The 11,921-nt window shown below is 44.6% G+C and overlaps 1 long non-coding RNA gene across 1 annotated transcript; it reads left to right on the top strand.

The window, feature by feature from the left end:
• The first annotated feature begins 7,295 nt into the window (after positions 1-7,295).
• On the top strand, positions 7,296-7,863 carry LOC123429605. Its single transcript, XR_006622713.1, has 2 exons — positions 7,296-7,415; positions 7,529-7,863. It is a non-coding gene; the product is annotated as an uncharacterized LOC123429605 (long non-coding RNA).
• The last annotated feature ends 4,058 nt before the right edge of the window (positions 7,864-11,921 follow it).

Raw genomic sequence — 11,921 nt, 5'->3', positions numbered from 1 at the left:
AAAGATAGTAGCATTGTCCCTTCTCTCTTTTCTTTCTTTTCTCCTTTTTTCATTTGGGCTCTTAGGCCTCTTTTTTTCTTTTCTCTTTTTTTTGGGATCTTTGGCCTCTTTTTTTTTATTTCCTCACATGGGACAATGCTCTAATAATGATGATCATCACACTTTTATTTACTCACAGCTCAAAGCTTAGAAATGACTCTATAGGAAATGTCTCCGGCGGTGTACCGGATGTGCAACGATCTAGCTTGGCGTATGACGTTGAAACATCTTGCTAGCTATCTTACGATCATGCAATGGCAATATGAGAGTGACGGCACAAGTCATGAGACGGAACGGTGGGAGTTGCATGGCAATATATCTCGGAATGGCTATGAAAATGCCATAGTAGGTAGGTATGGTGGCTGTTTTGAGGAAGGCATATGGTGGGTTTGTGCACCGGCGAGAATTGCGCGGCACTAGAGAGGCTAGAAATGGTGGAAGGTGAAAGTGTATCTATACCATGGACTCACATTAGTCATGAAGAAATCACATACTTGTTGCGAAAGTTTTTATTAGCAATCGAAACAAAGTGCTAAACGCATACTCCTAGGGGAAGGGTTGGTAGGTGTTAACCATCGCGCGATCCCGACCTCAACACAAATGATGACAATCAATAGATCAATTATGCTCCGACTTCCTAACATAGCGGTTCACCATACGTGCATGCTACGGGAATCACTAACTTCAACACAAGTATTTCTAGATTCACAACACCCTACTAACATAGCTTTTAATATTACCAAATCCACGTCTCAAAACTTATTGAGAGGAATCAAGACTTCTCTTTCTACTCAATGCACATGAAGATGGAGGTTTTTGCATCCTCTTTGGGTACCTATCACATTTGGGACTACTTTTCATAGCATAATCCAACTACCAAGTCACGCACCGTCGTGCTCTAAAAGATATAAGTGAAGCACATAGAGCAAATTCAACTAGCTCAAAAGATATAAGTGAACCACTATGAGCATTCTAGCAAAAATCACGATGAGTGCATGTCTCTCTCTCTCAAAAAGGTGTGCAGCAAGGATGATTGTGACACAACAAAAAGAAAAGACTCCTAAGATACAAGACGCTCCAAGCAAAACACATATCATGTGGTGAATAAAAATATAGCTCCAAGTAATGTTACCGATGGATTGAAGACGAAAGAGGGGATGCCTTCCTGGGGCATCCCCAAGCTTAGGCTTTTTGGTGTCCTTGAATTTGGCTTGGGATGCCTTGGGCATCCCCAAGATTGAGCTCTTTCCACTCCTTATCTCTTTGTCCATGAGAGCATCACCCAAAACTTGATAACTTCACAACACAAAACTTAAACAGAAACTCGTGATAACATTAGTACAAGAAAACAAACTACCACTTCTTTTGGTACTGTAGCAAACTTGAATTCTATCTATATTGGTGTTGGGCTACTCTATTCTCACTTCTCCATGGCTAGTACCCCCTGATACTAACCATAGTTTCATCAAAACAAGCAACCAACTCAATAAAAACAGAATCTGTCAAAAACAAACCAGTCTGTAGCTATCTGTATACTTCGTATACTTCTGGTACCTCAAAAAATCTGAAAATTTACGACTGCCTGGGAAAACGGCATATCAACCAGCAGCAAAAATAATCAACTCAAAAGCTCATTGTGAATAAAAATGAAAAATCATCTCGTGAGCGAAAAGTTTCTGTCTTTTTCCAGCAGGATCAAACAACCATTACCAAGACTAGTCATAAAGGTTTTGCTTGGCTCAAACACAAAAAGAAACACAAAAGACACAATCATGATAGAATTATGAACGTGTGGACGCAAAAAAATAGAAAGAAAAAGATAAATTCATTGGGTTGCCTCCCAACAAGCGCTATTGTTTAACGCCCTTAGCTAGGCATTGATAATTCAATGATGCTCACACATTAGACAAGAATTGAAGCACAACGAGAGCATCATAAAGCATGTGAAAATCACATCTAAGTCTAACATACTTCCTATGCATGGGCATTTTATAGGAAAACAGATTGTCAAGACAACCAATAGTTACCATATGCAAGGAGGAAGAAAGAGACAATAGCAATCTCCACATAACGAGAGGTAATTTGGTAACATGAAAGTTTATACCATAATATTTTCCTCTCTCATAGCAATTACATGTGGGATCATGATCAAATTCAACAATATAGCTATCACAAAGGATATTCTTTTCATGATCCACATGCATGCAAAGTTGACGCTCTTCAGAAATAGTGGGATTATCATCAACTAAAGTCATGACTTCTCCAAACCCACTTTCAATATTATTGCAAATACCATTGCAACAAGTAGTGGACATAGCAAAACTAGCATCCCCAAGCTTAGGGTTTTATATATTATTAGCATGATTATCACTAATAGAATTTATAGTGAAACCATTGCAATCATGCTTTTCATCCAAGGAGCCCTCGTGAATCACTTCATAAATTTCTTCCTCACAATTTTCAGATTCACGCATCTCAAGCAAAACTCCATAAAGATAGTCAACTGCACTCAACTCACTAGCAATTGGATCAACATAATTGGGTCTCTTAAAGAGATTAGCAAGTGGATGAGGATCCATATCACTAGATTTTCAGCAAGCGAAGATGCAGGCATATTGAAGGCACATGGCACACAAGCGAACAGAAAGCAAGAGAGAGAAAAGGGCGAACGAAAAAGGCAAACAAAAAAAGGCAAATTGGTGAAGTGGGGGAGAGGAAAACGAGAGGCAACTGGCAAACAAAGTAAATGCAAGAGATGAGTTTGCGACACTTACTTGGATGAGTTCTTGACTTGATTCTCCCCGGCAACGGCGCCAAAAATCCTTCTGCTACGTCAACAATAGTTCTTTCCTGGCAATGGTGCCAGAGATCCCTCTGTCGTCTCTTGAGCTTGCGTTGGTTTTTCCCTTGAAGAGGAAAGGGTGATGCAGCACAAGAGCAGTAAGTATTTCCCTCAGTTTGAGAACCAAGGTATCAATCCAGTAGGAGAATCTCGTCAAGTCTAGAGTACCTGCACAAACACAAAAGAGCTTGCACCCAATGCTATAAAGGGGTTGTCAATCCCTTCAAGATTGTTTGCAAAGTGAGATCTGAAGGCGGAAAGTGCAACGAAGTAAAAAGTGTAAGGCTGAAAATATGGTGTGGAGTGACGTCAGCTGTGCTTCCCTGGCAATGGCTCCAGAAAAGGGCTGATCCTGCAATCTCTGGCGTTAGCTAGACGAATGCTTATAACAACAAACCTTCTCCTGCAACAGCACCAGAAGAATGCTGATAGCACTCCCCGACAATGAGACTGGAAGAATGTTGTTGATGGCCCACCAGCGCGTGGGTTTGCAACAGTTTTCGAGGTTAGAGTATTCGACCCAATTTGTTGGTTTACCAGTCAGGAGATGAGAGTATACTCTCAAGTATTAGCAGCTGAATTTGTCAGATTCAACCACACCTGAAAGATTAGTATCTGCAAGCACAGTAGTAACAGCAAAAAGCAAGTAACGGCAGTGTAACGAGCAATAGCAGCGGCAAGGAACAGCAGTAGTGACAGCAGTAGCAAGTAGCAATAGTAGCAAGCGACAGTAGTAGCAACAGTAGTAGGAGTAGCAGCAGAGCAAAACAAGTGACAATAGTAGCAACAATAGTAGCAGCAGAGCAAGACAAGTAAGAGAAGTAGCAGGACAAACTCCTAGGCAATGGGTCGGTGATTTGTTTGGATGACATTCATCATGCAACAGCTATAACATGGAGAGATATGTGGCTAGCTCCCGTTCGTCAATGTGATGTAGGCATGCATTCCGTATGTCGTCATACGTGCTTAGGGAAAAGAACTTGCATGGCATCTATTGTCCATCCCTCCCGTGGTAGCAGGGTCCAAAAGGAAACTACGGGATATTAAGGTTCTCCTTTTAATAAAGAACCGGACCAACGCATTAGCACTTGGTGAACACATGAACTCCTCAAACTATGATCATCATCGGGAGTGGTTCCGGTTATGGTCACTCCGGGGTTGCCGGATCATAACACATAGTAGGTAACTACAACTTGCAAGATCGGATCTAAAACACACATATATTGGTGACACCATAATAATTTCATATCTGAAATCATGGCACTCGGGCCCTAGTGACAAGCATTAAGCATGGCAAAGTAGTAGCAACATCAAAACTCAGGACATAGTGGATACTAGGGATCAATCCCCATCAAAACTAACTCGATTACATGATAGATCTCATCCTACTCATCACCGCGCAGCGAGCCTACGAATAGATTACTCACGAACGATGAAGAGCTTCATGGAATTGGAGAGGGAAAAAGGTTGATGATGACAATGGCGACGATTTCCCCTCTCCGGAGCCCAAGACGGACTCCAGATCTGCCCTCCAGATGAAGAACAGGTGGTGGCGGCGCCTCCGTATCGAAAACGCGACGAAAACTTCTCTTTTTATTTTTTCTCGAACGAAAGACAACTTATAGAGCTGGAGTTGGGGGCAGTAGGTGCCTGTGGGCCCCACAAGCCTGCCCACCGCCACTTGGGGGGTGGCGGAGCAGGGGCTTGTGGCCCACTGGCCCACCCCCTGAGGTGGAACTTGGCGCAGATATTTTTGATATTTTCCAAAACTGCTCCCCGTAAATTTTCAGGACGTTTGGAGAAATTTGATTTCTGCACAAAAATAACACCAATGCAATTTTGTTGAAAACAGCATTAGTCCAGGTTAGTTCCATTCAAATCATGCAAATTATAGTCCAAAACAAGGGCAAAAGAGTTTGGAAAAGTAGATACGTTGGAGACGTATCAACTCCCCCAAGCTTAAAACCTTGCTTGTCCTCAAGCAACTCAGTTGACAAACTGAGAGAGAAATAAATGGCATAATGACACAAAGGTCTCACGATAAACTAATATCAATGGCATAATCAGCTAACGAGCAAATAATAATGAGTTTCAAATACCAACACTTCAATCAAAACAATCATGAAGCAATATGAATAGGTGGTATCTCGCCAGCTCTTTCTGAAACCGCAAAACATAAATTCAGAGCACTTTCAAAGATCAAGGGCTGACTAAACATTGTAATTCATAGCAACGAAGATCTAGTCATAGTCATACTCAATATCAATCAAAAGCAAAGCATAAAAATGACAGAGGTGCTCTCTAATTGGTGCTTATAAAAGAGGAGGATGACTCGACAAGAAAATAAATAGACATGCCCTTCGCAGAGGGAAGCTTTGATTTGCAGAGGTGCCAGAGCTCAAGCTTTGAAAACAGAGATAATAATTTTGGGTGGCATGCTTTCATTGTCAACGCAATGACCAAGAGTTCTCAATATCTTCCATGCTACTCATGCTATAGGCGGTTCCCTAACAGAAAAGTAAAGTTTTAACTCCCCCACCACCAATCAATCACACTCCACGGCTAGCCGAATCCTCGGGTACCGTCCATACCAACATCAATTTGGGGGGAGTCTTGTTTTATAGTTATGTTTTTGATTTAAGCATGGAACTGGGCATCCCAAATACCGGCCCCTTTCTCGTGAAGGACTGTGAATAAACACATGTCAAGGATAACACTCCTAGCATGGAAGATACCAATAGCCCTGTGTCACCACATGAGCGGTTCGGGCATGCAAAACATATTTATTTCTTGAAGGTTTAGAGAATGGCACATGCAAATTTACGTGGAACGGCAGGTAGATACCGCAAATAGGTAGGTATGGTGGACTCTCATGGAAAAACTTTTGGGTTCATGGAAGTGGATGCACAAGCAGCATTCCCGCTTAGTACAAGCGAAGGCTAGCAAAAGACTGGGAAGCGACCAACTAGAGAGCAACAACAGTCATCAAGATGCAATGAGTTTGACTAACATTAAATGCAAGCATGAACATGATATAAATCACCATGAACACGAACATCATAGAGGCTATGTGTGACAGCCCGATGCCGACATTCCAGAAGATTCCCCTCTCTTTCCGTTTTTGTCGTGTGTCTATTTATATTGGTCGCATCATCACCGCATCATGCGCATCATATGCATTGCTTCGGCATCTCATTGCCGCCAGTTTTCAAACTTGCATTCGTTAGTAGTTGCCGGTTCTCGTCGTTGTCTGTTCTGTGTCCGACCGCACACGCACACGCCCACGGCACCGTCGAAACCCTGTTTTTAAAGTGTGCGTATAACTTTCTCTGATCGGGGTGAAACTTGGCATGCGGTTGTGATTAGATATAGCCAGGCCGCCTGTCGAATTTCGTCGCGATCGGAGTTCGTCTGGTACCTGAACGGTCGATCGTAGCGGCACCATATTCGGTCTATTGTCGGACGTTTCGGTATTTTAAACACTGTCGCCGGGCTGCCCGTTTTCCCTCTCATCTCCGGCTAGCCTCTCTGCACAGTGCATCGACCCTACGCGCAGCCCAGTCCGAAAACCTCCTGGAACCCGAACCCTACGATCATGACCGTTGGGTCCGGATCAACCCCGTTTTACCGCAAACCATCTTCGGTTTGTCCATTGGACCCTAACCAATTTTATCGGGACCGTTCGATTATGATCGGAGGGCCCTAAGCTAGTTTCTTTTCTTATATGGACCAACCCTAGCCCTAGACAGAGAAACCTCCTAGTTTTCCTCCCGCGCCGCCACCCTGTGTCTCCCACCTCGAGATCGTCCCGATCCAAAAATCCATGCCCAAGCCCCAATCCCCTCTGCTTCTCCAGCTTCTCCAGTGCCTCGCCTCTGCGACCTGGACGCATCCATCAACCTCAGCCGCCTCGTCCGCATGACCATAAGAGCAGAAGCTCCTGCAGGCACGCATCGCCAGAAGCGGTCTCGTCCCTCATGCCAGGCGACCCGGGTCCTCTCTCCTCCATGCCGGGAACCTCCTCCTCTTGATTCCCTCTCTTCCGTGATCTCTTTTCTTATTTTTTTGTCTTCCTTAGGATCTCCTCGCTGTGCCTGGGAACCAGCAGGTTCAGCAACACCGCAGGTGCAGTAGCTCTGCCAACAACAGTTGGATCTGGCCATGTGATGCATGAACCGCAACATCCCTCCGCCGCCGAAGCTCGATGCCATGGTCTTCCCCGTCGCCGTACGGCCAGCACGTCGAGAATTGCCGGAGCTCCTCCATGCCGCGGCAACGGCAGCCGAGGCCTCGCGCCCGAGCCCCCTCGCTCTCCTCATAGGACCGGCAGCCGCCGGCAACCGAACCAGCTGTCCAGGACCCCGCGTTCCTTCGATCCCCTTCCCCTCGTTTCCCTCTCCACCTGCTATCTCCCTCATCTCATCCCTCTCTCATGTGTTTTGATTTAGGAATTCAGAACCGTATGCCACAACAATGGAGCCAGCCATGGGAGTACTTCGAGTTGCTGAACCTTGTCGCCTCCGACCAACAGCAGGTCAACCGCAGCCTCGCCCCGTGCTTCTCCATGTCCGCCATGACCCTGCTCCGGCCGGCCACCGGTGACCTCCAGGATGATCCCCTTGTCTCTGCGTCCTTTCTCTATGTCAGGAACAGAACGGAATCCCGCTGCACCCATGGAGCTCCCTCGTCTGGACCGCCACGAGCCCCGCTGTCACCGGGAATGGAGCAGGTGCTCCCGGATCTGCCCATCCCGCTGGCGCCCCGCTGAAGCTAGGAGCCAACCCATGGCCGCCCAGACCTGCATCCTCGATCTGGCACACAGAGCATCCCTGTTTGTGTTACAGTTTTCTTAGATTCGCGCCATGGTATGTTCATTTCATCCTAAACCCATGCTTTGTCATAAGTTGCTTGCTAGTGGAGCTGGTCATTCCCGTGTGCAATCCTCCGAGAGGTGCAGAGTTCGAATCCCATGTCACCCATTATTTTGCAGATGTTTTTGTTTTGCACTTCCTCAGCAGATTGGGCCTAATTCTGCGTGGGCTGCTGCTCTAAGTTGCAATCCGGCCCAGTTATTTTTTTTACTCGCTGCGATTTGTCTTTTATTTCAGGTTTTCTAATAATTTCACAAAAAGCATTGATTTTCAAAAGAGGGTAGTTTCTAAACCGTGCATCGGATCGGAGTGAGTTATATGTGGTTTTTGACTAGAATTTTGCGTAGAGTATTATTTTCCAACTCTCATGCATAATTAGAACTGTTTAGTGTGTTGTTTGCATCGGTTTTCATGCCGACGTGTTGGAAACGGTTTAGGACGTAACTATTTGTCCGTAGCTCCGTTGGAGTTGTGCTATATATGTAAATGGACCAGAACGACGAGTAGAATCACGTGAACCACTTAGTTTTGCTGTTTAACAAACTTAAAATGTGATTAGGACAAATATGGACAGAATTAGAATTTAACACGTGGGGTCATCTCGGAGATGCTCTAAGTTGTTTCCGACCTCATTTAAAATGTCTAGATAGGTAGTTTAATTTCCGCTTCACCTCTTGCATGTTTAACCACATTTAATATTGCTGTGTATTTAATTGGGATAGAACTAAATAAATTAACGTGGAGTTTCGTCAATATGCAACTCGTTGCATATCGAACTTCACTTAATGTGTAGTGTTTGATTGTTGTGATTGTCATGCCTTGCATTAGACCGTTCATGCATCATATGTGTCTTGCATCGTGTGGTGAATATCGTGTGTTGATGCTTGTTTCCGTTTCCCTCTGTCTCGATAGAGTTCCGCAAGCGTGTCGGATGTGAGGACCGTTCGACTACGTCGGTTCGTCTGCTTCACGGAGTCATTCTTCTTCTCACCGGGATCTCAGGCAAGATGATCATTTCCCCAGATCCCATTACTATCATTGCCATGCTAGTTATTTCGATGCTATCGCTTATGTCTCGTTTCCTACCACATGTTAAATATCAGCCTCTCAACAATGCCATGTTAACCTTCAACCTGGTCGACCTAGCAAACCACTGATTGGCTATGTTACTGCTTGCTTAACCCTGTGTTAGCGTTGCTAGTTGCAGGTGCAATTGCTTCCATGTGAAAGCACGGGTTCCTTGTGATATCACCATATTAAATGATATTTAATTTAATGCACCTATATACTTGGTAAAAGGTGGAAGGCTCGGCCTTTCTAGCCTGGTGTTTTGTTCCACCTTTGCCCCCTTAGTTACCGGCTACCGGTGTTATGTTCCATAATTGATTGCTCCTAACACGATCGGGGTTGTTATGGGGATCCCCTTGATAATTCGCTTTAGATTAAAGCTGGTCTGGCAAGGCCCAACTTTGGTACTACATCTGCATAATCACCTAATAATAATGCATAGGGACCCGTCGGCACCCGCGGACTATTTTAATCAACCCCCGGGCCAGTGCTCCTCATGAGTGTTGGTCCAAAACAGAGCACCGTGCGGGGCCACCGCGAGGAAACTCGAGGTTTGGTACCCGTACGCTTCGCTTATCCGTCGTGTCCTGAGAACGAGGTACGCGACTCCTATCGGGATCGTCGACACGTCGGGCGGCCTTGCTGGATTAGTTTTACCTTTGACGAGATATCTTGTGCATCGGGATTCCGGTGATGCTTTGGGTAATCTCAGAGTTGAGGTTTTCTACTAGGGAATCCAACGAGATCGCGAGCTTCATGATTGAGGATTTCTATGCGGCTTGTGGTAATTTGTGATGGACTAGTTGGAGCACCCCTGCAGGGTTAAATCTTTCGGAAAGCCGTGCCCGCGGTTATGTGGCAACGTGGAAGCTTTGTTTAACACTGGTTCTAGATAACTTGAAGTTAACTTAATTAAAATATGCCAACTGTGTGCGTAACCGTGACTGTCTCTTTCGTGAGTTCCTTCTCCGATCGAGGACACGGTGGGGTTATGTATGACGTAGGTAGGTGTTCAGGATCATTCATTTGATCAACTATAGTTCACGTCCGTTATGCGTAGATCTTCCCCCTCTTATTTCTTGTACTCGTAAGTTTAGCCACCAAATATATGCTTAGCCGCTGCTGCAACCTCACCACTTAACCATGCCTCACCCATTAAGCTTTGCTAGTCTTGATACCTTTGGAAATGAGATTGCTAAGTCCCCTGTGGCTCACAGATTACTACAACACCAGTTGCAGGTATAGGTAAAGGTTACTTGCCACGAGCGCGTTGATTGTTCATTTGGAGTTGCTTCTTCTTCTTCTTCTTCATCGGTCTAGGATGGGTTCCAGGCCGGTAGCCTGGGATAGCAAGGATGGACGTCGTTCTTGTTTTGTCGTTTGTTTTCGTCCGTAGTCGGACCCTGCTCTTACTCTTGATGATTATGTAATGTGCTGATGTGACTCTGATGTAGCTTGTGGCGAGTGTAAGCCAACTCTATATATATCTCTTCTTTTCAGTACATGTACTTGTAACGATATCCATTCTTGCGACACGACGAGATGCGCTTCTATCCTTGACGAGGCCCTCTTGCCAAATTGAGGATAGGGTCGCATCTTGGGCGTGACAAGTTGGTATCAGAGCAAGGACCGACCTAGGAGCCCCCTTGATTGATCGAACTTGGCCGAGTCGAGTCTAGTGAAAATCTATTTGAGTCTTAGTTATATATCGGAGAGTAGGATTCTTTTTTGTCCTCTTCTATGCTCTCGTGAGGAATCTTGACGTAATATTTTAATTCTACTCCTCTTCTCACTCAAATTTTTTTAGGATCACGCGGATATTCTTGGGGTCTATATGATGCCGATGTGACGGAGTTCTGTCTTGGTGCCTCCTGTCTGACTTGATCTTCTTCCGGGGAGTTGAGCTCCAGGGGATTCTCGAGCACATCATTATCATTCAGATTTCTTAGTATCTCAGGACGAAGGATGTTCGTAATTGCTTCAATACTAGTAGTGGCGAGATAACCCCGATGTCCCTAGTACTGGTGCATATTGTTCGGGGGTACTGCCATACTTTGTATCATTGTGATCACGAGGGTCTGTTGTAGATGAAGGTCCTAGATTCTGGTCGTGTGTTGACGGATGTGATACAGGTGACGGGTTAGTTTAGGAGTTGTGCGAAATACTCCTTGTATCCGTGTACCAGATTGCATGACCAGATATTTCGGGAATTCATAGGTGGGAATTCAAGTAGCTACTTATAGGACATTCTTCCAACAAATACATGATGTTAGGTTGGGTTCGACATCTAGTGGATTCGTTTCTTCATGGTCGACTTACAGCGGTACACGTTGTGTCTTAAAGAGTCCTTGTAGCTTGCTACGACTCGGGGACGCTTCGTATGTCGGGTGCACTACTTTGCACTTGATGGCTACTGTAAAATCGTGCCCGTGCGATCCTGTCCACGAAAATATCGGACGAAATCTTTCTCATGAGTTTGTTCTGGCTTGTTTCATAAGCCTCATCCTTTGTTTTGTTGAATATGGTAATTCAAGTTGTTTCGATGTCAAGTGGTGATTTCAGATCTTTTCTAAGCAGTGTTCTCATATTTTTATGTGAGAATGCAAATTCTTTTGTTCATTCAAATCATCTTATCAATTCTTGTCAACAGGAGTCACCGTATCAGTTCTTTTCCAACCGGTGTGTTTCTCTTCAAATGAATTCCATCCTCTCCTATTTTGCAAGATCATTCTCTGAATTATTTCCGGAGTTTATCTCATCTGTCCCAAGTTGTCTTTGTTTTTCCCGCCCTCCCACCCTTTTTGTTCAGGGATTCAATTTTCATCCAAGAGTTTTCTCTTCGTTGTGCTTCCGCTGTCTGTTCTTTCTCTCTTATCCGGTGATTCATCGTGAAGATTCCCAGGAGCTTCATGTTCATCCTTATTCATTCTTGTCATCTTTTCCGATGAATTCAATTCAGTTGTCCGTGTTCATCATATCCTTTTCATCCTTGTAATTATTTCCTATGTTGGAATTTTTTATCAGTCTAGTTTCTTGTTGTTATTTCTCTCTATTCTATCCGGAGCATTGAAGTTATCTCAGAATTCTTGTTCTCAATTCTT

This window comes from Hordeum vulgare, chromosome 2H (assembly GCF_904849725.1).
Source record: "Hordeum vulgare subsp. vulgare chromosome 2H, MorexV3_pseudomolecules_assembly, whole genome shotgun sequence".
Classification (NCBI taxonomy): Eukaryota; Viridiplantae; Streptophyta; class Magnoliopsida; order Poales; family Poaceae; genus Hordeum; species Hordeum vulgare.
The sequence above is the reverse complement of the archived record's forward strand: the minus strand, read 5'-3'. Positions and strand labels throughout refer to the sequence as shown.